Source organism: Oncorhynchus masou, chromosome 32 (genome assembly GCF_036934945.1).
Source record: "Oncorhynchus masou masou isolate Uvic2021 chromosome 32, UVic_Omas_1.1, whole genome shotgun sequence".
NCBI classification, from domain to species: Eukaryota; Metazoa; Chordata; class Actinopteri; order Salmoniformes; family Salmonidae; genus Oncorhynchus; species Oncorhynchus masou.
In genome coordinates, this window is record NC_088243.1 from 42,235,838 (window position 1) to 42,261,448 (window position 25,611).

A 25,611-nucleotide genomic window follows, 5' to 3' on the forward strand; every position below is an offset into this window, starting at 1 on the left:
TACTATTGTTTGTACAAATGAACATGGTACCTTCAGGTGTTTGGAAATTGCTCCCAAGGATGAACCAGACTTGTGGAGGTCTACAATTTGTTTCTGAGGTTTTGGCTGATTTCTTTTGATTTCCCCATGATGTCAAGCAAAGAGGCAATGCGTTTTGAAGTGCTTGAAATACATCCACAGGTACACCTCCAATTGACTCAAATTATGTCAATTAGCCTATCAGAAGCTTCTAAAGCCATGATCTAATTTTCTGGAATTTTCCAAGCTGTTTAAAGGCACAGTCAACTTAGTCTATGTAAACTTCTGACCCACTGGATTTGTGATACAGTGAATTATAAGTTAAATAATCTGTCTGAAAACAATTGTTGGAAAAATGATTTGTGTCATGCACAAAGTAGATGTCCTAACCGACTTGCCAAAACTATAATTTGTTAACAAGACATTTGTGGGGTGGTTGAAAAACGAGTTTTAATGACTCCAACCTAAGTGTATGTAAACTTCCGACTTCAACTGTATGTGGTACATTTTCACAAAAATCTAAACACATCAACAAATGACTCATATTTCTAAGTACAACAAACAAATTAATAAAGTCCCTTGTTCACTCTTTCAATTTGGATACATATTCAATCTAAGTATTTGCTTTTAACATGCAATATTCACTTTACTTTTCACACGATTTTCTTGTGATTTGTTAAAAATAAAAATACCTATACAATAATCAACCTGCTCAAAACTGCTAAATACTGAATCAAAATTATGTAGTGCCTAGTTACTGTAACGTGTATAGTTTGATAACTGCTGAACACTACATTTCAATATTTTTCCCTCAGAAATGTATAAATTTGACATACATTTATTGGTACACCCAAATGCTATATATATATATCAATGTGGCTATAAATACCACATCATCATTCTCCATCTGCTTAAATAGGACAACTTGGAAAGAGTCACTATGTGCTACCATTTGTAATTATAGTAGTAAAATGTACTGCTGAAATACCTGAGTTGTTTAAAACAATATATTCAATGTGTGTCAGTGCACATACTGTACCTCCTGCCCCTGTCTTACTGTGGTTCCGGCCATGCCGCTGGAACATTAGGGGCTGCATCCCCCCTCCCATCTGCCCCCGCCCTGAAGTCTCCAGGCTGCGGGCTCTGACAGGTAGCGTTGCCGTGGTGATGGATGACTGTGCGCTGAGTTTCAGTGTCAGAGTGTTGCTCGGTTGCTACCTGCCGTGTGTGTCCCTGTCTCAGCCTCACAGTCAGGTCAACTCTCCTCTTCTCTGCCTTTACTTAGAGAGCCCCACTTTACAGGGAACAGAATACCTTGTTTAGTTTAGTTTATTATGGTCCCCATTAGCTGTTGAACATGCAGCAGCTGCTCTTCCTGGTTTGACATGCGTCAATGAATGGTGATTGTTTGCAGGTGCTACTTGTTGGAGTGGGGCGGGGGTTTGCCTTTAGAGCACTCCAACCTGTACACGGATCAAATAAATTAACTAAACACTGGGCATTTAAAGTCAAAACCCCACCCCACTCCAACAGGTAGCACTTGCAAACAATCACCATTAGTTGACGCATGTCAAATGAGGAAGAAAGAGAGGAAGTACAGTATACAGAGGTAGACGGTGGAGTTCAGAACAACAAAGCTGGATAGAGGAATGTAAGAGAGGGTTGCAATTAAGGGAGCGATGCTGGTAATGCTTTATTCAGATTGTCCCAAGTAGATGGTTTGTAGATTGTTTGTAGATGTTCAGTAGATGTTCAATAACTGTGAACAACATTTCAACTAACTATCCACTAACCCTAACCCTTACCCTAAACCTTACTATAAACCTAACTCTAACTGAAACCTTAGCAAGTAGTTGCTTATCAACAGATAGATTGTTGATAGTATGACCATCTGTAGATCATCTATATGGGACTGTCCAAATAGTGGGACTGCTACCTATGAGGAAGCCAGGGTCTCAGGGGAAAAAAGAGGGTTAGGAGTTGACGTGTGTCTGGCACAACATCCATCACAGGGCCTCATTAATTAGGGCGAGCCGCCCCGCTGTTGACAACGTCCGGTGAAATTCCGGTGAGAACGCAATTCAAATAAATAATAATAAAAAATATGGATATTAAACATTTAGGTACATACAAGTGTCTTATGTCGGTTAAAAGCTTACATTCTTGTTAATCTAACTGCACTGTCCGATTTACAATAGGCTTTACAGCGAAAGCCTATTGTGTGGCCCACCAAAATATTTTTCCACCGGCACATGCTTCATAAAATCACAAATAGTGACTAAATATTCACTTACTTTTTGAAAATCTTCCTCTGATTTGCAATCCAAAGGGATCCAGCTACAACATGTAGTGTCATTTTGTTAGATAAAATCCTTCTTTATATCCCAAAAAGTCAGTTTAGTTGGCACCATCGAGTTGAGTAATCCATGCAGAGAAAGGAATCCAAAAAGCTAGCGCTAAACTTTGTTAAAACAAGTCAAAATACATTTCTATTCAATTCTCAGGTACCCTAAAATGTATTTAAACTATAATATTTCATACGGAAAGAATTATGTTCAATAGGAAAACAATATTTATCGCACGCACAGACTGATTTCCAACTCTTGAGTCCCAATACTAAAACTCTGAATTCTCCCTTGTTTTGGAAGTAACAAGCCTGAAACCTTAAATAAAGAGTGTTGACATCTAGTGGAAGTCATAGGAATTGCAATCTGGGAGCTGCATTTGGATATACTTTCCAATTTAAGAGCATGGACTCTCTCAGAAAATAACTATCTGGTTGGTTTTTCTTTTTTTTCTCCTACCGTATCTATTGTGTTATAGGCAGATATGTTACTTTAACATTTCTACAAACTTCAAAGTATTTTCTATCCAATGGTACCAATTATATGCATATCCTGATTTCTGGGCCTGAGTAATAGGCAGTTTACTTGGGCACGTCAGTCAGACAGGAAGTGGAGAAAAATAAACCCTAGCCTGAAGAAGTTTTAAGTTCCATAGCGGTACATACTGGCACTCGCACACACACAGACATGCACGCACGCACACAGACACACAGACAGACACACACACACATGGGCCCTCATAACAAAGAGACACTTTGTCAGCCATCTTCCTCAGCCAATCTTCCAACCTTCATCAATTAGCTATTCCCAAGGTGCTGAGGATCACAGACCTGAATGGAGATACATGTACACATGTAAACTTTTGTCTGTCTACATGATGCTACAGTTCAGTGACATGCCTCAATTCACTGAGGAGCAAGTCACATAGGGCAAATTAAGGGGATGGTATAAATATACAGCATGCTAACCCCTACCACTCTCATTGGTTTACACTCCATGGTGTTAATGCTAAGATGTAACCAATGAGGCAAGCAAACAGTTTTGATTGTTGATTCTCTGGGGCCATACATAAACAATTTTCTAGGTATCTGCCCAATTTTGGTTTTGGCACAAGAGTTTTGAGCTAAGGTCATCCCTCCTTGACTGTAAAGCATTTTAGGTTTCAATTATGGGCTCCCGAGTATCGCAGCGATCTAAGGCATTGCATCTCAGTACAAGAGGTGTCACTACAGTCCCTGGTTCGAATCCAGGCTGCATCACATCTGGCTGTGTTCGGGAGTCCCATAGGGCGGCGCACAATTGGCCCAGCGTTGTCCGGGTTTGACCATCATTGTAAATAATAATTTGTTCTTAACTGACTTGCCTAGTTAAATAAAGATTACATGGTCTACTCCAATGGCTTATGACTGCCAAGGTAAGGCTATACCAAAGCCCAATGGCTCCCTCTGCCTTCCTTTGCAGGCACTCTCATTCTCTCACTCTCTCTCTCTCCCCTGTTGTTCTGCTAGTATGGTCCCGGGGGATGACGTCACCAGCGGTAGGGGGACAGCCAGCACCATTCCTGGTCACCATCTGGCCCAGAGTGTGGAGAGGGCACAGCAATACCCCTCATGACCCACGGGCGCCCACACGAAAGCAGGCAAATGCCACACATGCCTTCTGCTGCCAGGTTAGAAAACACAGCCACCCCTTCTGGACTATATATCCCAATCTCTGTGGCTTTACACTCTGCATAGTCAGACTTGAGATTCATTTTTTTATGTTTTATTGACTTAAAGGATAGTATGGGATGTATGTACTTCCCCAGAGTCAGATGAACTCGTGGATACCATTGTTATGTCTCTGCATCCAGTATGAAAGAAGTTAGAGGTAGTTTCGCGGGCCAATGATAACTGGCATTAGGGCAATGACTTGAAGTCTGTAGGGACAGCTAATATGCTATCTATTCCCATGGTTAGCAATTGCGCTGACGCTAGTTAGCAACTTCCTTTAAACTACACACAGAGACACAAATGGAATACACGAGTTCATAGGACTTAGGACATAGGACATAGGAGAGTAGATAGAAGGGGTTAATTGCCAAAATCCTGAACTATCCCTGTAAGTCCATATTAAGTACACAACGCAGAACAGAACAACCGGGTCAGTGGCCAAAGCCCGCAAACAGGAATATTCCAAGTTCAGACAGAAGGGGGGGGTCAGATCGCTATGATCGCCAGGAACTTTACTTTTGGTGTCTATTTTTAATTGTTGCGCTACTGGTGCTGCCTGTTGATGGTAGGCAGCTACAGTAGCTGAATGATGTTAGCATCTTCGGGTTTTGTTTCATTAAATGTATTTTATTTCATCTGGGTGCTTGCGTCACCTACGAACACCCTGGTACTACCCGTAGCTCCCGTTCTCCACAGTCCCAGAAAACACAGAGAGAAAGGTATGTGTTGCAGATTACTCCTTTGTGAAGTCCATAACATGAAATAAATAAAACATCCCAAGGTTAATGCTGTATATATTGTTATAAGGGAGTGTGAGACTATTGCATCATGTAACTTTCAGAGTTTTATTGTTGTTATTAATATAGTTTCCAGAGTGCTAAAAGTGCTGCTGTTGCTAGCTCGCATGCCGTTTGTGATGCAGACGGTTAGCTGAGCTGCCGGCTGGTGCTGGCGTTGCATTATGGGAGATGTAGTTTGGTCCCATACGGTCTGAATGGAATAAAGGCGATTTCACGTTGTAACTTTATGTTGTTTATGTTGCAGTGTTTTTGTACATGAGTTGTTGTATTTTGGTACTGTCAACACTGGAAGCACCTAGCGATGTATTGGAGATGCGAGACAGGATATGTGTTTTACCTTTCTTCATGCTCCTGTGTAGAACAACTTGTCAGATGGTGCATTGGGGACTGATGTCTTCCTGTCCTGTCTTTTCACACTACTATTGCAGGTATGGTTCTATTGTCTAATAATTAAGATTATACATTCTTTCTATTAGGGACTGGTTATTATTTTATAGTATACATTATGTATGAGTGTGATTGTGTGAGTCCGAGAAAACACTAAGAGAGAAAGAACAACTTGTCAGATGGTGCGTTGGAGACTGATGTGTTCCTGTCCTGTCTTTTCACAATACTATTGCAGATCAACATAAAAGCCTAAAAGACAGCCGTGGTGTCCATCTTCATTTCTTGGTTCTCCTTACATCAGAGACTGTTACGTTGATGCTGTTGACCCGGATCACTGGTTGCTGCGGAAAAAGGAGGAGGTCAAAAGGGGGGTGAAAAAAGAAGCGGATCAACAGGTCGGCTGCAGCAGATCGCTGGGGGACCCTTACACAGAACTGGATCAACATCACACGTTTAGAACATTTGAGGGCAAGGTGAACTTTGGACAATATGTTGCGTACACCTCAGTTGTATGAGATTACAGAACAGGAGAGAGAAGACATATCAGGTGTTGGTGAGAACAATGTGCATGTTACTCCGGTTGGTGTTACTGTGAGAGGTCCACAAGGTATTGCCACTGGGGTGGGGCGGGGGGCTCAGTTGGCCAGTATGGTGGAACATAGTGCTAGAGCCAGTCCTCTTAGATACCCAGCAGTCGATACTAGAGTGCCAAGTGTTAGCAGTAGCCAACCAGAGCATGTTCGCAGTAGCCAATCAGGCAACGATAACAGTGAAGAGTCCCAGAAAGCCTAGTAGGGGGTGAAAATGAAAACCGAACCCAATTGCAAGCCCTAGCAGAGTTAGTCAAACAACTGGGCAGTGAAATAGGAAATCAATTGCCGCTAGTCTAGCAGGGGCTGGTGCAAGCTCTCCCCCTCCCCAACCAATAGTAGAAATACCTGATTGGTCAAAGGTCAACCTAATTCTGAAGTCAGACGTCGGAGAACCAACCCACTTCCGGGGTGATCGCACAGACCGCTGCACATCGACTGAATGGCAAGAACTTATGCATGCTTACTTGAAAAAGGCATGCAGTATATCAGAACAGGGGCAAGAGATACAGGACAGACCTTTGGGGCAGGCTAAAGACATAGTCAGAATTAGGCTCCGTGGAAACCCTCTCGTTAACATAAGCAGATACCCTGAAGCCATATACAATATCTTGAGGCAGCACTTTGGAGAAGCAATCTCGTCCACAATTGCATTAGGATACTTCTATGAAACCTTTCCAAGACAGTCGGAGAGCTGCTTGGATTATTGGGTTAGACTGAACAAAGCAATTGACCTTGCCAATGAATGCTTGCAAAGACAGGGAAAAAGAGTGGATGATCCAGGTCATGAGGTGACCATGATGTTTGTTAAGCACTGCCCTGATCCAGCACTGCATGCCGCTCTTAGGTGCATGCCTATTGAAAATTGGACCGTTGGGAGATTTGCAGGCAATGATTGACAGCCATCACAGAGACAAACAGTCAGCCAGACACAGGGTGCAAAGTACTGCCAAGGTAAAAGTTGTGATCACCCCCGATGCTTGGTGTATGACTCAACCAGAAGCAGTCGGTCATGATAATTCAGCCACGCCCACTAACATTGATCAGGCTCCATTGAACAAAGTGATTTCTCTCCTGGAAAAGCTCCTGTCAACCCAGGAACAGAATCAAAGGAGAACTTCGGCCAGAACGCCACAAACTAATACAGCTGCTGGTCCCTGTAGAATTTGTAAGGCCTCAGACCATTCAACTCAGTTGCACTGCTTTAATGAGGGCTTATGCTTCAAGTGTCACAGGACAGGCCACAGAGGCTTTGAATGTCCAGCAAGAAAACAAGTTGGAGAGGCAACTGCCGAGGCTCTCCCTGGGCCCGCTAAACTAACATGCTCACACCAAGTGGGGGGCAGTGTGGGCGAACATGTTACACCCCCGCAGAACATCACGAATATAAGGCCTGGAAACACAATGAAAACGAGGCGATTTATCCGAAAATAGAGAGTATTGATAGTCTTTTCTATGATCCAGTAATGGTGCAAGAAATTGTAAAACTTCAAGCTCTGATAGATAGTGGGTCTATGACCTGCACGTTAAGTGAGTCAGCTGAAGACACACTTCTGAGATGTAATGTGATAAAACCAGAGTCTAGAAAGCCAACTCAAGTAGTTCTTGTAGGCTGCGGGGGCAACCAGGCACAGCCTATGTATGAATATGACTTGAACATTGATCTTTTAGATTGCAAGATGGCAGTGTCTGTTTTAGTTGTACCTGGACAGACAGACGATATGATAGTTGGATCGAACGCCATAAAACACATAATGCAATGGGTTAAGAAAACAAAGTGGTATTGGGACAGCTTCTCCAAACCTGCCAAAGGAGATTCACATGGACTTTTACTCAGCATGCTTGCCAACGTGAACCGCTGGCACGGTGACAAAATACCAGACAAAGTGGGAACGGTAATGCTCAAGCAGAGTGTGACTCTCATGCCTCAACATGAACATTTGGTCTGGGGAAAACTGAAAGAAAAGGTGCCGCTATCAGTTGGTAGTACTGTAGTCATAGAGGCCACTACAGCACAATCTGCACCAAGAAGTGTCCTAGTAGGACGCACTGTATGTCCTTTGAGGGGTGACAAGTGGGTTCCCATGAAAGTGATCAACATGTTGGACCACCCTATTGTTCTCCAAGTTGGCTGATGTTCACCCATGCCTAGCCCTCGAAGACCTAGAGCTCTATTCCAGCCATGCTGAGAACCCCAGTAAGGTCCAGTCTGCTCTTCAGAATGTCACCCAAGCTGGGAAAGACTGTTCAGTTAGTGGAAAAAGGACAAAGGAGTATCTACAAAAGTTGGAAGAGTTGGGCTTAACAGAAGATGACAGAGTCCTGTGAAGTGTCTGATATGTGGAAAGGAAAACTAGTGGACCTTGTTGCTCAGTATGAAGGCATCTTCTCCAGGGACCGACTTGACTGTGGAGAAGCGAAGAACGTCATCCACCGTATCCGACTCAAAGATGAAAAGCCTTTCAGGCTGCCGTACAGGAGGGTCTCTCCATCCGACTACCAGAAACTGAGGCAGATGTTGGAGGTAATGGAGGAGTGGGGAATCATCCAAAAGTCCAGTAGTGAGTGGGCCTCCCCCTTGTCCTGGTTTGGAAGTGATTTCGGATGGTTGAACCAGAGGACAGATGGAAAGATGCATACCCATTGCCCCATCAAGCCGATGCTCTCGCTGATTTTGGAGGGAACTGCTTCTTCAGTACTATGGATTTGACTTCGGGATTCTACAACATCCCCATACATGAAGCTGACCGCAATTACACAGCGTGCACAACACCCACAGGTTCATTTGAGTACAACAGAATGGCTCAGGGGTTATGCCCAGCAACATTCGCCAGAATGATGACCTCGATCTTCGGCGACCGGAACTACTTGTCCCTCCTGTGCTACTTGGATGATCTCCTGGTTTTCGGGAAGAGTGAGCAGGAAGCCCTGGACCGTCTTGAAATGGTGTTCTCCCGCCTTAAGGAACACAACCTGAAGCTAGCTCAAAACAAATGTTACCTCCTCAGAAAATCTGTGAAGGTTTTAGGCCATTTTCCATCAGGTCAGCTGCTGTGATGTCGTTGATTGCAGACACTTTTCCTGGGTCGGTTGCAATGCCCTCTGCCGTGACGATATGGCCTAAAAACTTGACAGATTTTCCGAGGAGGTAACATTTTTTTTTGAGCTAGCTTCAGGTTCTGCCTGTTTAATGCAATCCACCCCATGAGCGCACAAAAAATCAGTAGGCTAGTTATTGGTTTTGTAACACCATTGCTTAAAAACCTAAGCCCTCCAGTTTGGTTCTAGTCTTCAGAGGATTGTTATAATTGAGTTTCTCATAATTACTGAGGAGCTAATGCATCTTAAATGGCCTCTAAATCAAGGGTAAATATTATTTTGGACACCTTCCACCTATACTGATTGTGTGCTTTGGGCTTGAAGGATCTCCCTTATTACTATGCATAAGAGATTGGTATCTGTGTGTGAGTGTGTGAGTGTGTGTTACCATGTTTGTTTTACCGTGTATGTGTTTATTAGTGTTTTTGTTTCAGTGCACATGTCTACTGTTGATGTGTGTTGTTGGCAAGAGCGAAACCGACAGAGAAAACCAGACAGCTACTTGCAAGAGAATAAAGGATGAATAAAACAAGAGACAAAGAAGGAGGAGAAATGACATATCCCGTGAGATCGCTCTCCCTCCCTCCCTCCCTCCCTCCCAATTTGTCTCTCCCTCCTTCGCTTTCTACTGTACATTGAATCCCTCCCTCCCGCTCTCCCCTTCTCACTCTCCCTAGCTCCTTCTCTACTGTACTGAATCCCTCCTTCACTCCCATCCCAAGTCTGTCCAGGACTACCGCTCTAATCCGGGAGTATGCCGATAGGGTGCCCAGGGGAACAACCAGGCCTGCTGGTCTGCTTTTATTCTCCATAATACAACCGGGCCTACTCTGCCTACTCAGAAGCCATGAGTGTGCAGGGAAACATAGGCTTTTCACCTGGCATACAGGTTGACACTCCTCTCCTTCTCTCCCAACACATGAATGAATTGGAGGCTGATTTGCCCCGAGGAGAAACAGTGAGGAGACAGCAAGTTTGTGTTGCAAATGGCACCCTATTCCCTATGTAGTGCACTACATTTGACCAGGGCCCATAGGACTTGGTCAAAAGTAGTGTATTACATAGGGAATAGGGTGCCATTTGTGACAAAGTTCCCAGTATATCTCCAGTTCCCAGTATATCTCCAGGGGCAACTCCCTGTATGCTCTCCCACATGAACGATACAAACTCTGTATGTGTACGTGCACATGAACAACTACATTTAACACGTTGCAGGTGTACCATAGCCACAACCCATAGCCAGTTGCAATAAGCTAACAGAGAGCTTTACCTAGATCCACAGATGCCAAACAGTCTTCCTCCCCTTGGCCAGCTAAACAATCTTTTTTTTGTCGTTTTTATCTCTTGCTAATCCCCTACTTATTGAAAGAAGTCAGAGTAGGATTACCCCATGTAACAGGAAGTGAGTTGGACTAGAACAGCTGGGCCCATTTTAGCAGGTCCTCTTCTACTCACTCCTCCTCCCCCTATCCCCTCCTTCTATGTGAAACGCAACTGCCCGTATCCGATGCCCGGGGTTTGGGAGTGACGAGAGCGATGAGAGTATCAAGAGCGACGAGAGCGATAACAGCCTGTGTTAACTGCGTACAATGTTGGGCGATGAAACCACGGAAGCCACTAATTTTCAATTGAAGAAAAGTGACGAGAAGCGAAGTGGGCAGGAGACCATTGGACAAAGCGAGCATGGGCAAGGGATCGTGAAAAGGGTGTGAGCTGAACTTTATGCAAATACTCCAATACCTCAGCATGATTGACCAATCTAAGTTCACTATAGCTTCCAACCTCTAATTGGCTCTTGATACCTACCTGTCGGCTTGATAGCAACAACATGGTGAGCCACTCTGGACGAAGCATGGCTAGGCAATGCAAGAGCCACGAGAGCGATAAGAGTGACGAGCGACGGGAGCATGATGCTGTCTTCGTGGCCTTCTCTCTTTGCGTGCTGTCATGTCTTCTTATTCATTTGGATTTGAAGCCCCCTCTCTCTCTTGCCTGTTGTGAAATTGCTCTCTGGAGACAAGGGTCTCCGAGATTAAATCAGGTGTTGTTCTATTTTTCCTGTCAAGCTGCTTTAGATTGTAGAATTCGCCCGGCGGAGGGATTGCATTGACTCAAGCAGAGATCTCTGTTGATGTGCCAGGTTTGACAAATAGCCTTTGGTCGAGAAGCAACAGCAGCGTATTATACAAATTTGTTTCAAACAGTAAAAAGTTTATTTTGTTACTTTCATTGTTTTGTTTGTCACCTATGCTCTCTATCGCCCACACCTCTTGTTTGTTGAGAACAACAATTGTATGTGCGTGTGTTTGTGTTATTATTATTATTATTACTACTGCTACACGCTATTGGTGTATGCTGAGCCCAACTGACAGCCATGCAACACGGTCAAGCATCTTGTGTATGTGTGGGGTGAGTGAAGGGATGTGAGTGTGTGGTGGGTTTTGTGTGTGTGTGTGTGTGTGTGTGTGTGCGCGCGCGCGGCCAAGACATGCACAGAAAACATTATACAAGCACACACACATATGTAACAGTACAACTTTAAACCGTCCCCTCGCCCATACCCGGGCACGAACCAGGGACCTTCTGCACACATCAACAACAGTCACCCTCGAAGCATCGTTACCCATCGCTCCACAAAAGCCGTGGCTCTTGCAGAGCAAGGGGAACTACTACTTCAAGGTCTCAGAGCAAGTGACGTCACCGATTGAAACACTATTTAGCGCGCACCGCTAACTAAGCTAGCCGTTTCACATCCGCAGCAACCAGTGATCCGGGTCAACAGCATCAATGTAACAGTATAATTTTAAACCGTCCCCTAAGCTAGCCGTTTCACATCCGTTACACATACACACCACTATTCTAGTCACAACAATCTGTCAGAGCCCTTACGTCTCTCTGCAGTCTCTTAATTAGATCTTAATTGCCTGATTAACTCTGTCCATCGATGAGAGAGGGGAAACAGAGAGGGAGAGCAAAAACAGCTGAGGCATCGAGAGAGCGAGGAGGAGCGATGGAGGATGGATAGAGACATACGTAGAGAGACGATTCAACTTCAAAGAGGGGGTCAGTTCCAAAAGGAGTGAGAAGTCTCGGGCCATAATGAAGCATAACTTGGTTAAAGATATGACCTCTGTTTCCATGATGGGTACCCTGGAATTCCATCCATGTTAACCTCTGACCCCTAGCCTCAGGATGCCATTTTGGTTGTACAGTACATGATGAAACACATCATTACTCAGTTGTTTTTGCTCTGGCCTCAATTGTAGTATTACACACACACGCATGCACGCAAACACACACACACACACACACACACACACACACACACACACACACACACACACACACACACACACACACACACACACACACACACACACACACACACACACACACACACACACACACACACACACACACACACCCCTCACCCCACACATACACAAGATGTTTGACCCTGTTGCTTAACTGTCAGTTGGGCTCAACGTACACCAATAGTGTGTAGTAGTAGTAATACTAATACAATTGGTTGGTGGGTGCTTATATTTGTCCTGTTAGTTATTTAGCTAATTCCAACTCCCCCTGACACACCCTCAGAGAGTGGGGTTACACCCAGGGTCAGCCATTATCAACGGCGACCCTGGAGCAATTAGGGTTAAGTGCCTTGCTCAAGGGTACATCAACTGATTTGTCAGCCTTGTCAGCTCTGGGATTCAAACTAGCAACCTTTGTTGTTACTGGCCCAATGCTCTAACCGCTAGGCTACGTTCCACCCTATTCATGCAGTTCCCTGTGTGAATGTGAATGTGAGCCAACAGATCCAGCTGTGCCATCCAGCCATGAGAGACCAAGTAATCCCCACGTTTTCAATGAAAGATGTCTTCTTTTGAAGGCCTAATTGATAGATGCTACTAGGTGCAGGCCTAGAGCATAGGTCTCTGTTTTCTTAGTGTTTTGTCAGTACAGGTAAAATATATTTTCTTATTTAAAATGTATTAAGTTCTGTCCTTGAGATGTTCTTGTCTGTTAATATTTTATATTAGGTCATGTTTTATGTTTAATGTGGATCTGAATAAAATAACAAATAACAAACAAATCTCATCATTTTCTATGGGGTGGTATCTATGGGGTGCTATCCTAGTGTACATGCTGCATGCGCAGTGGGAGAATGGGAGTGAAGTATTCATGTGGGAATTCCTTCTTTGCTAGCAGAGATGATACAGTAATGTACCTCCCTTTTACCTCTCCTCTCTCTCACACACACACACATACACACACACAAACCTCTCTACCACCCAGCCCTAGATAGATACTTTCAACATCACCCACCCCACAACGTGGGTGGTACCACAGATACAACTGAAAAGGAGAGTGCTGTAAGACTACCGAACAGGTTGTTTTTATTGAATTGTGTGTGTGCACGTGTGTGTGTGTGCGTGTTTGAGAGAGAGTGCGAGAGACTACAGTTCATTTGTAAGATGATGTCATGCAGACAATAAAATGCATTTGCAACAATAAGATAGCGATCTATGAGAGTGTCAAACTGGGATTGCCAGGATTATTTGTGAAGCATTTATATCATTATTTCAGTACTCAAAGAACGCCGACAGATTCCATCCAAGAAATGCAGCTGGGATGAGAAGAAGATTAAGGGAGGGTTTTCTTGGCTTCTTTTGTGGTTTTGATTTGTATTGGCCAATATTGGATGCTTTCTTAGCTGGAATGCCTTTCCCCACCTCTTCCTCTCTTTCCTCCCTCCCTCGCTCCCTCTATCTGTGTGTTTGTGTGTGTGTGTGTATGTGTGTGTGTGAGCGAGCCAGTGGAGCGCACTATAGAGACCTCCTGTCTGTCACAATTGCACATGTTTCCCATTAATGTGACAAACACACTTGACATCCCATTTCCCCACACGCAACACCAAATGGATTATGGGAAGTTGATATCCCGCCGTCGCCGAGCAGCGCATACATGATACAGTCCCATCTGGGGTCCCAGAGGAGCAGCAGCGGCTGCCACCGCCACGTACCAAGATGGCTGAAATGCTTGACTGGCACCTGATTCCATCCCGAGTGAAGGGCAGCGTCAAAGGGGGCAGGAATGACACTCTTTATTAGGCCGACCAGACGTTTCGGTGCGTGGCATGTGCTGCTTGTTGACATGAGACAATGTCTTGGGAATGTGGTGTCTGAAAATTCTGAGCTCCACCTAGTACTATACTGTATGTTGCTCTGAGTGTGTGTGTGTGCGTGCGTTGTCACTGCTCTACTATTACTGATGTCAGTGATGGCTCTTTGTTGCTCGTGAAGGTGAGGTGGGCTGCTGTAGCTGTGGATGGTCGTTAGCTGTTGATGGTAGTGGTGGGAATGTCTCAGAAGCATTCAGTTGCTGCCATCTACTGGTTGAAATGGCGACATGCATATTTCTGCTGTAGTTGCTGCTCTTCTGAGTCAGTAATGTGTCAGTCAGATCCTGTGACCACCTCACTTATTGGTACTGGTGAGTAAGCTTGTAGCATTGAATGGCAAAAGATGATGCAGTTTACATGTAAAGGATATTTGATTTCGCTTCTTGAACATAGATGTACTTAAACGCCAAACTGTTTCTAATCTACTGAACACAGAAGGTATAATATCTTTCAAATTGAGCTCTATCATGTCAATACAACGTAAGGCCCTAAAGCCAATCTTCTGAGTGTAGGCCTATATGGCTGCATTTACACAGGCAGCCCAATTCTGATCGTTTGCCATTATTGGTCTTATGACAAATTAGAGCATTTGGCAATAATTGGGCAAAATATCAGAATTTGGCTGTGAACAACTGCACTTGATACACTGATACAATCAGATCATAAAGCCTTCCTAATGAGCAAGGCCTGTGTATACGTAACGCGATTCCATCACAGCGTGCCCTAAAAAAAGACTTTTGATATCTCTGATTATTCCGGCAATTCTCACAGAGAAACTTCATTGAGAGGAAGGATGTTTGACAGTCTTTTTACATTTACATTTTTTGAAAATGGTGAAGAATGATACAGATCAGAACATAATGGTGTCATTATACTCCTTATAGTGGGCTTTAAAATATTGAGTGTGTCTAGATTCTGAATTTAAAAAATAAAAAAAACATGAATTTATTCAACATAAAAATGATTCATATGAATATCTCCAAAGTACCCTTTTTGACTGGCTGATTCAAAATGATTCATATGAATATCTCCAAAGTACCCTTTTTGACTGGCTGATTCAAAATGATTCATATGAATATCTCCAAAGTACCCTTTTTGACTGGCTGATTCAAAATGATTCATATGAATATCTCCAAAGTACCCTTTTTGACTGGCTGATTCAAAATGGCTACTGTGTGATTCTTCCGTTTCTTGTTGTTTTCCCATGTATGAAATACCACATTCATTAATACAGCATCATTTCCTGTTTTCATGCTCAGTCTCTCTTCTTCTGTGCTGTCTAAATCGATGGATCAATAAGCGTGGTTACTTTGCTTCCAACAACACCTCCTGATGTTTTCACCCGTTCCATTCTGCACAATGTAGATTGGACCCCCTCTCTGGTTGGCTGTGCTTGGAATCAAAAAGGCAAATTATATCCCCTAATTAGTTTCTGTGGGAAGGGTTCTAACGTATTTAAATTGATTGCCGGTAATAGTATTTTGTGAGACCACATAGCCTTCGACTGTTAACGGAGGATTTAACCAAATCAAATCATTTGCTTCTCGCCTCCTATCCTTCTCTCACACACTGTCCGTGTCCAAATACCCATACTTGCATCCTAAATAATGTGCTGTTCGAGTATTTGAGAAAAAAATGGTTTAATAGTATGTGACATTTCGAAAAATCAAGCATATTTTAAATGCCTAGATCTCTTCAAGTAAATAACAAAACAACTTGAAAGATGGCAAAAAGCGAATCTTCTGCGGTGGTGTTCAAATGTAAGTTGTTTTTGTTTTCCTTAAAATGATCACAACTTTTTTGTTACATCTTTGAAAAGAGATCTGCAGCCTGCTGCCTGCCATGCCTTTAGCTGGCTACAGTACAGCTATAGTAGGACTCTAGGTAATAACTGTTCGAACAGTTACGTTAGCTACAGGGTTACTAGCTTGCTGTTGAGTGACAACTTCATATTTAACTTTGGCTTGCTACTTGTTGTAAATACCATGGCTTGTGTTCAAATTGTTACAGGCTGATGACAATACCAGGCATTTAATTCAGTTAGCGAACACGGCAGGAGAAATGCTACAAAAAAAGGTTTTGAGTAAGTCATGTGGCCATAGTTAGCTCTCTAGCTAACGCTAGTAACGCAGTAGCCTACATTCCTATTTTCCACAGCGGTGCTGGTCCCAACACTTTTTCATGTCGGTTTATCTGTGTTGACCTGATTGTAATGTTAATGCTATGCAATATTAGTTTCTACCTGGACGGTTACAGACTGAATGGGTATAGCTAGTTTCATTGCACATACCATTACTTACAGCAGAACAGGTTAAGGTGCACATGTTACTGTTTCACCTTGGCTCTCCAATTTGATAAAACATGTTTCAGTCTAGCTGTATGCAGAAAGTTCACACAACTCTACTTTGCTCATGTTTTGGTTAATGTTTTACTAAATCTTAAATCAAATCAAATGTTATTGGTCAAATACACATGGTTAGCAGATGTTATTGCAATTGTAGCGAAATGCTTATGCTTCTAGATCCGACAGTGGAGCAGTATCTAACAGGTAATATCTAACAATTCCACAACAAAACCAAATATCTAACAAATTCCACAACAAAACCTAATACACACAATCTAGTAAAGGGATGTGATAAAAATATTTAAGTATAAAATATATGGATGAGCAGTGACAGAGCGGCTAAGATGCAATAGATAGTAAAGAATAGATATTGGATAGGATACAGTATACATTATATACATACAGTTGAAGTCGGAAGTTTACAAACACCTTAGCCAAATACACTTAAACTCAGTTTTTCACAATTCCTGACATTTAATCTTTTAATCTCAGTTAGTATCACCACTTTATTTTAAGAATGTGAAATGTCAGAATAATAGTAGAGAGAATTATTTATTTCAGCTTTTGTTTCTTTCATTAGTGGCTCAGAAGTTTACATACACTCAATTAGTATTTGGTAGCATTGCCTTTAAATTGTTTAACTTGGGTCAAACGTTTTGGGTAGCTTTCCACAAGCGTCCCACAATAAATTGGGTGAATTTTGGCCCATCCCTCCTGACAGAGCTGGTGTAACTGAGTCGCGGACGACACAACAGTGGTAGGCTTGATTACCAACAATGACGAGACGGCCTACAGGGAGGAGGTGAGGGCCCTCGGAGTGTGGTGTCAGGAAAATAACCTCTCACTCAACGTCAACAAAACTAAGGAGATGATTGTGGACTTCAGGAAACAGCAGAGGGAACACCCCCCTATCCACATCGATGGAACAGTAGTGGAGAGGGTATTGAGTTTTAAGTTCCTCGGCATACACATCACAGACAAACTGAATTGGTCCACCCACACAGACAGCATCGTGAAGAAGGCGCAGCAGCGCCTCTTCAACCTCAGGAGGCTGAAGAAATTCGGCTTGTCACCAAAAGCACTCACAAACTTCTACAATCAAGAGCATCCTGGCGGGCTGTATCACCGCCTGGTACGTCAACTGCTCCGCCCACAACCGTAAGGCTCTCCAGAGGGTAGTGAGGTCTGCACAACGCATCACCAGGGGCAAACTACCTGCCCTCCAGGACACCTACACCACCCGATGTTACAGGAAGGCCATAAAGATCATCAAGGACAACAACCACCCGAGCCAATGCTTGTTCACCCCGCTACCATCCAGAAGGCGAGGTCAGTACAGGTGCATCAAAGCTGGGACCGAGAGACTGAAAAACAGCTTCTATCTCAAGGCCATCAGACTGTTAAACAGCAACCACTAACATTGAGTGGCTGCTGCCAACACACTGACTCAACTCCAGCCACTTTAATAATGGGAATTGATGGGAAATGATGTAAAATATATCACTAGCCACTTTAAACAATGCTACCTAATATAATGTTTACATACCCTACATTATTCATCTCATATGTATACGTATATACTGTACTCTATATCATCTGCTGCATCTTTATGTAATACATGTATCACTAGCCACTTTAACTATGCCACTTTGTTTACATACTCATCTCATATGTATATACTGTACTCTATACCATCTACTGTATCTTGCCTATGCTGCTCTGTACCATCACTCATTCATATATCTTTATGTACATATTATTTATCCCCTTACACTTGTGTGTATAAGACAGTAGTTTTGGAATTGTTAGTTAGATTACTTGTTGGTTATTACTGCATTGTCGGAACTAGAAGCACAAGCATTTCGCTACACTCGCATTAACATCTGCTAACCATGTGTATGTGACAAATAAAATTTGATTTGAGTCATTTTTGTAGGCCTCCTTGCTCACACACGCTTATTCAGTTCTGCCAACATATTTTTTTATGGCGGTTTTGGAGCAGTGTCTTCTTCCTTGCTGAGAGGTCTTTCAGGTTATGTCAATACAGAACTCGTTTTACTGTGGTTATATTTACTTTTGTACCCGTTTCCTCCAGCATCTTCACAAGGTCCTTTGCTGTTGTTCTGGGATTTATTTGCACTTTTCACACTAAAGTACGCTCATCTCTAGGAGACAGAACGCGTCTCCTTCCTGAGCGGTATGACGTCTGCGTGGTCCCATGGTGTTTATACTTGAGTACTATTGTTTGTACAGATGAACGTGGTAACTTCAGGTGTTTGGAAATTGCTCCCAAGGATGAACCAGACTTGTGGAGGTCTACAATTGTTTTTCTGAGGTCTTGGCTGATTTCTTTTGATTTTACCATGATGTCAAGCAAAGAGGCACTGAGTTTGAAGGTAGGCCTTGAAATACATCCACAGGTACACCTCCAATTGTCTCAAATTATGTCAATTAGCCTATCAGAAGCTTCTAAAGCCATGACGTCATTTTCTGGAATTTCCCAAGCTGTTTAAAGGCACAGTCAACTTAGTGTATGTAAACTTCTGACCCACTTGAATTGTGATACAGTGAATTATATGTGAAGTAATCTGTCTGTAAACAATTGTTGGAAAAATTACTTGTGTCATGCACAAAGTAGATGTCCTAACCGACTTGCCAAAACTATAGTTTAACAAGAAACTTGTGGAGTTGTTAAAAAACAAGTTTTAATGACTCCAACCTAAGTGTATGTAAACTTCTGACTTCAACTGTATGTGATGAGTAATGCGAGATACAGTGTGTAAACATTCTTAAAATGACATTATTAATTTAGCTTCTTATGGCTGCAGGAGCAGTATTAGGTTGGATAAAAGGTGCCCAGAGTATTGGATAGAAAACACTCTGATGTTTCTAAAACTGTTTGAATGATGTCTGTGAGTATAACAGAACTCATATGGCAGGCAATAACCCGAGAAGAAATCCAAACAGGAAGTGGAAAATCTGAGGTTAGTCGATTTTCAACCAATGGTAAAGGAATATTTATAATGTGATTTCTGATTTCTGTTGACTCCAACAGTGAACATAACGCACCAATGTATACTGAGATTTAAAAATATATAAATATGATCTTTATCAAACAAAACATACATTGTGTAACATGAATCCTATGAGTGTCATCTGATGAAGATCATCAAAGGTTAGTGATTAATTTTATCTCTATTTGTGCTTTTTGTGACTCCTCTCTTTGGCTGGAAAAAATGGCTGAATTATTCTGTGAGTTGGTGGTGACCTAACAATCGTTTGTGGTGCTTTTGCTGTAAAGCCTATTTGAAATCGGACACTGTGGTGGGTTTAACAACACAATTACCTTTAAAACAGAATAAGATACATGTATGTTTGAGGAATTTTAATTATGAGATTTCTGTTGTTTTGAATTTGGCGCCCTGCACTTTCACTGGCTGTTGCCATATCGATCCTGTTAAAGGGATTGCAGCCCTAAGAAGTTTTAAAGTGACTAGTGTTTCATTTTTTAAAGTGGCCAAGGATATCAAGTCTGTAGGTAGGCAACCACCTCTCTGTGCTAGTGGTGGCTGTTCAACAATCTGTCTGCCTTGAGATAGAAGCTGCTTTTCAATCTCTCTGTTCCAGCTTTGATGCACCTGTACTGACCTCACTTTCTTGATGGAAGCAGGGTGAACAAGTAGTGGCTCGGGTGGTTATTGTCCTTGATTATCTTTTTTGCCTTGTTGGTGTCCTGGAGGGTGTTGTAGGTGTCCTGGAGGGCAGGTAGTTTGCCCCCGGTGATGCGCTATGCAGACCCTCTAGAGAGCCTTGCGGTTGTGGGTGGTGCAGTTGCCGTACCAGGCGGGGATACAGCCCAACAGGATGCTCTCAATTGTGCACGTGTAAAAGTTAGTGAGGGTTTTCAGTGACAAGACACATTTTTTCAGCCTTCTTCACCACACTGTCTGTGTGCGTGGACCATGTCAGTTTGTCGGTGATATGTAAACCGAGGAACTTAACTTTCCACCTTCTCCACTGCTGTCCCGTCAATGTGGATAGGGGGGTGCTCCTTCTGCTGTTTCCTGAAGTCCACGATCATCTCTGTTTTGCTGACATTGAGTGAGAGGTTATTTTCCTGACACCACACTCTGAGGGCCCTCACCTCTTCCCTGTAGGCTGTCTCGTCATTGTTGGTAATCAAGCCTACCAATGTTGTGTTGTCTGCAAACTTGATGATTGAGTTGGAGGCGTGCGTGGCCACGCAGTCGTGGATGAACAGGAGTACAGGAGGGGGCTGAGAACACACCCTTGTGGGGCCCCAGTGTTGAGGATCAGCAGAGTGGAGATATTGTTTCCTACCTTCACCACCTGGGAGCGGCCTGTCAGGAAGTCCAAGACCCAGTTGCACAGGCCGGGGTCGAGACCCAGTGTCTCAAGCTTAATGATGAGTTTGGTAAGCAAATTGAAGTGGGTCTAGGGTGACAGGTAGGGTGGAGGTGATATGATCCTTGACTAGTCTCTCAAGCACTTCATGATACAAGAAGTGAGTGCTACATGGCGATAGTCATTTAGTTCAGTTACCTTAGCTTTCCACAATGATGGCCATCTTGAAGCATGTGGGGACAGCAGACTGGGATAGGGATTGATTGAATATGTACGTAAATACACCAACCAGCTGGTCTGCGCATGCTCTGAGGACGCAGCTAGGGAAGCCATCTGGGTTGGCAGCCTTGCGAGGGTTAACATGTTTAAACATTTTACTCACATCGGCCACGGAGAAGGAGAGCCCACAGTCTTTGGTAGCGGGCCGCGTCGGTGGCACTGTATTGTCCTCAAAGCGCGCAAAGAATTTGTTTAATTTGTCTGGAAGCAAGAAGGGGCTGGTTTTCTTTTTGTAATCGGTGATTGTCTGTAGACCCTGCCACATATGTCTCGTGTTTGAGCCGTTGATTTGCAACTCTACTTTGTCTCTATACTGACACTTTGATTGTTTGATTGCCTTACGTGGGAATAACTACACTGTTTGTACTCGGCCATATTTCCAGTCACCTTGGCATGTTTAAATGCAGTAGTACGTGTTAAGTTTTGCGCATATGCTGCCATCAATCCACAGTTTCTGGTTACGGAAGGTTTTAATAGTCACGATGGGTACAACATCTCCTATACACTTCCTTATAAACTCGCTCACCGAATCAACGTATACGTCAATGTTATTATCTGTGGCTACCCGGAACATATCCCAGTCCACGTGATCGAAGCAATCTTGAAGCGTGGAATCCGATTGGTTAGAACAGTGTTGGCTAGACCATAAGCACGGGAGCTTCCTGTTACAGTTTCTGCCTATAGGAGAGTAGCAACAAGATGGTCATGGTAAGATTTGCCAAAAGTATTCATCACCGTTCATGTTTTTCCTATTTTGTTGCATTAGAACCTGTCATTTAAATTGATTTTTATTTGGATTTCATGTAATGGACGTACACAAAATAGTCCCAATTGGTTAACCTGTTGAGTGTAGGGGGCAGTATTTTGATGTTTGGATGAAAAACGTACCCAAATGAAACGGTCTATTTCTCAGGCCCAGGATCTAGAATATGCATATAATTGTCAGATTAGGACAGAAAACACTCTAAAGAATCCAAAACTGTCAAAATATTGTCTGCGAGTATAACAGAAAACCTGAGGAAAATCCAACCTAGAAGTGTTGTTTTTTCTGAAAGCTCTCTGTCCATTGCCTGCTTTCGCTCCATTTAACTTCTTGAAACTCCCCATCCCGGATCCGGGATCGTGACTAAAGCCTCAGGCTCATTAGCATAACGCAACGTTAACGATTTCTGAAAATCGCAAATAAAATGAAAATAATGCGTCTGCTCTCCAGCTTAGCCTTTTCTTAACAACACTGTCATCTCAGATTTTCAAAATATGCTTTTGAACCATAGAAATTGACTAATTTGTGTAAGAGTATGCAAAGCTAGCATAGCATTTTGAGTAGCATGTAGCACGCAACATTTTCACAAAAACCAGATAACCAAATAAATAAAATCATTTACCTTTGAAGAGCTTCTGATGTTTTCAATGAGGAGACTCTCAGTTACATACCAAATGCGCAGTGTTTCCTGAAAGCGTCTGTGTGTAGGAGAAATCGTTCCGTTTTCTACATTGCGTCTGGCTACCGAAACGAACCGAAAATGCAGTCACCTACAACGTAAAACTTTTCCGGATTAACTACATAATATCGACCGAAACATGGCAAACGTTGTTTGGAATCAGTCCTCAAGGTGTTTTTTCACATATCTCTTCATTGACATGCAGTTCGTGGAAGCTTGCTTTCCTCTCTGTATCGCATGGAAAAATACTGGCAGGTGACTTTGCGCACCAATTTCGGCGCAGGACACCGGGCGGACACCTGGTAAATGTGGTCTCTTATGGTCAATCTTCCAATGATCTGCCCACAAATACGTCACAATGCTGCAGACACCTTGGGGAAACGACAGAAAGGGTTGACTCACTCCTCTTGCATTCACAGCCATATAAGGAGACCATGGAAAACAGAGCCTCAAAAATCCTTGTCATTTCCTGGATGCCATCTCATCTTGGTTTTGCCTGAAGCTCACGTTCTAGGGCACGCACAGAGAAGATCTTTGTATTTATGGACACGTCAGAGTGTTTTCTTTCGAACGGTAGCAATTATATGCATAGTCGAGCATCTTTTTGTGACAAAATATCTTGTTTAAAACGGGAACGTTTTTCATCCAAAAATGAAATAGCGCCCCCATAGATGTAAGAGGTTAAAGGGATATCAACCAGATTCCTTTTCCTATTGCTTCCACATGGTGAGAACAGTCTTTAGACATAGTTTCAGGGTTTTATTTTGAAGAATGAGTGAGAAGGATCACATCGCATCATTGGATGGCTATGTGCCAGCAGCGTTTTGCATGCGCAACAGCTTGGAGCAGACATTTTCTCTCTCTCTCCTATTGAAGAAGCTACAGCCCTGTTAAAATATTATTGATAGTATATTGTAAAAACAACCTGAGGATTGATTATAAAAAACGTTTGACATGTTTCTACGAACTTTACAGATACTATTTGGAATTTTCGTCTGCCCGGTCATGACCACACGAGCCTGTGGATTTCTGAACATAACGCGCCAACCAAATAGAGGTATTTTGGATATAAAATAATCTTTAATCAAAAGGAACATTTATTGTGTAACTGGGAGTCTCGTGAGTGCAAACATCCGAAGATCATCAAAGGTAAGCGATTAATTTTATTGCTTTTCTGACTTTCGTGACCAATTTACTTGGCTGCTAGCTGTTTGTAATGTTTTGTCCGCTGAGAGAGATGTCATTACATAAACGCTTGGTATGCTTTCGCCGAAAAGCTTTTTTGAAATCCGACACGCCAGGTCGATTAACAAGCTAAGCTGTATTTTGCTATATTGCACTTGTGATTTCATGAAAATGTAATATTTTTAGTAATTTAATTTGAATTTGGCGCTCTGCCATTCAGGGGATGTTGACGAAAATGATCCCGCTAACGGGATGGGTGCATCAAAAAGTTTCTTGTAACTACCCATCCCGGATCCGGGAGAATTGTCATCAACTGACACTAGGTAGAATAACGCAACGGACAAAAAAAATCTTACTAGAAAATATTCATATTCATGAAATCACAAGTGAAATATATTCAAACAGCCTTTTGTTAAAAACCTCTTGGAACTCCCCATCCCGGATCCGGGATCGTGACTAAAGCCTCAGGCTCATTAGCATAACGCAACGTTAACGATTTCTGAAAATCGCAAATAAAATGAAAATAATGCGTCTGCTCTCAAGCTTAGCCTTTTCTTAACAACACTGTCATCTCAGATTTTCAAAATATGCTTTTGAACCATAGAAATTGACTAATTTGTGTAAGAGTATGCAAAGCTAGCATAGCATTTTGAGTAGCATTTAGCACGCAACATTTTCACAAAAACCAGATAACCAAATAAATAAAATCATTTACCTTTGAAGAGTTTCTGATGTTTTCAATGAGGAGACTCTCAGTTACATACCAAATGCGCAGTTTTTCCTGAAAGCGTCTGTGTGTAGGAGAAATCGTTCCGTTTTCTACATTGCGTCTGGCTACCGAAACGAACCGAAAATTCAGTCACCTACAACGTAAAACTTTTTCCGGATTAACTACATAATATCGACCGAAACATGGCAAACGTTGTTTGGAATCAATCCTCAAGGTGTTTTTTCACATACCTCTTCATTGATATGCAGTTTGTGGAAGCTTGCTTTCCTCTCTGTATCCCATGGAAAAATACTGGCAGCTGTCTTTTGCGCACCAATTTCGGCGCAGGACACCGGGCGGACACCTGGTAAATGTGGTCTCTTATGGTCAATCTTCCAATGATCTGCCTACAAATACGTCACAATGCTGCAGACACCTTGGGGAAACGACAGAAAGGGCAGGCTCATTCCTCTCGCATTCACAGCCATATAAGGAGACAATGGAAAACAGAGCCTCAAAAATCCTGCTCATTTCCTGGATGCCGTCTCATCTTGGTTTTGCCTGAAGCTCACGTTCTAGGGCACGCACAGAAAATATCTCGGTAGTTCTGGACACGTCAGAGTGTTTTCTTTCGAAAGCTATCAATTATATGCATAGTCGAGCATCTTTTTGTGACAAAATATCTTGTTTAAAACGGGAACGTTTTTCATCCAAAAATGAAATCGCGCCCCCAGAGCATCAACAGGTTAATCACCCTGTCATCTCAGATTTGGAAAATATGCTTTACAGCCAAAGCAAGATAAGCATTTGTGTAAGTTTATCGATAGCCTAGCATAGCATTATGCCTAGCTAGCAGCAGGCAATCTGGTCACGAAAATCAGAAAAGCAATCAAATTAAATAATTTACCTTTGATGAGCTTCGGATGTTTTCACTCATGAGACTCCCAGTTAGAGAGCAAATGTTCCTTTTTTCCATAATTTTTTTTTTGGTAGATGAAAATAGCTCCGTTAGTTCTTCACGTTTGGCTGAGAAAACGACCGTAAATTGCGGTCACGACAACGCGGAAAAATATTCTAAATTAACCGGGACAGAGCTTTTTTCAGTAAGACCGGGTGTAAAACTGCGAGAAATATACTGACGCAATGTTGTC

The 25,611-nt window shown here is 42.7% G+C and overlaps 1 protein-coding gene across 1 annotated transcript in view; it reads right to left on the minus strand.

Moving 5' to 3' along the window:
* Positions 1-436: 436 nt before the first annotated feature.
* The window catches only part of LOC135527207 (procathepsin L-like), a 68,154-nt gene continuing 42,979 nt past the window's right edge, over positions 437-25,611 (minus strand). Inside the window, exon 10 of the mRNA XM_064955818.1 lies at positions 437-1,312. The gene's annotated coding sequence lies outside the window, so the exon portion shown is untranslated. The remainder of the gene's footprint in view (positions 1,313-25,611) is intronic.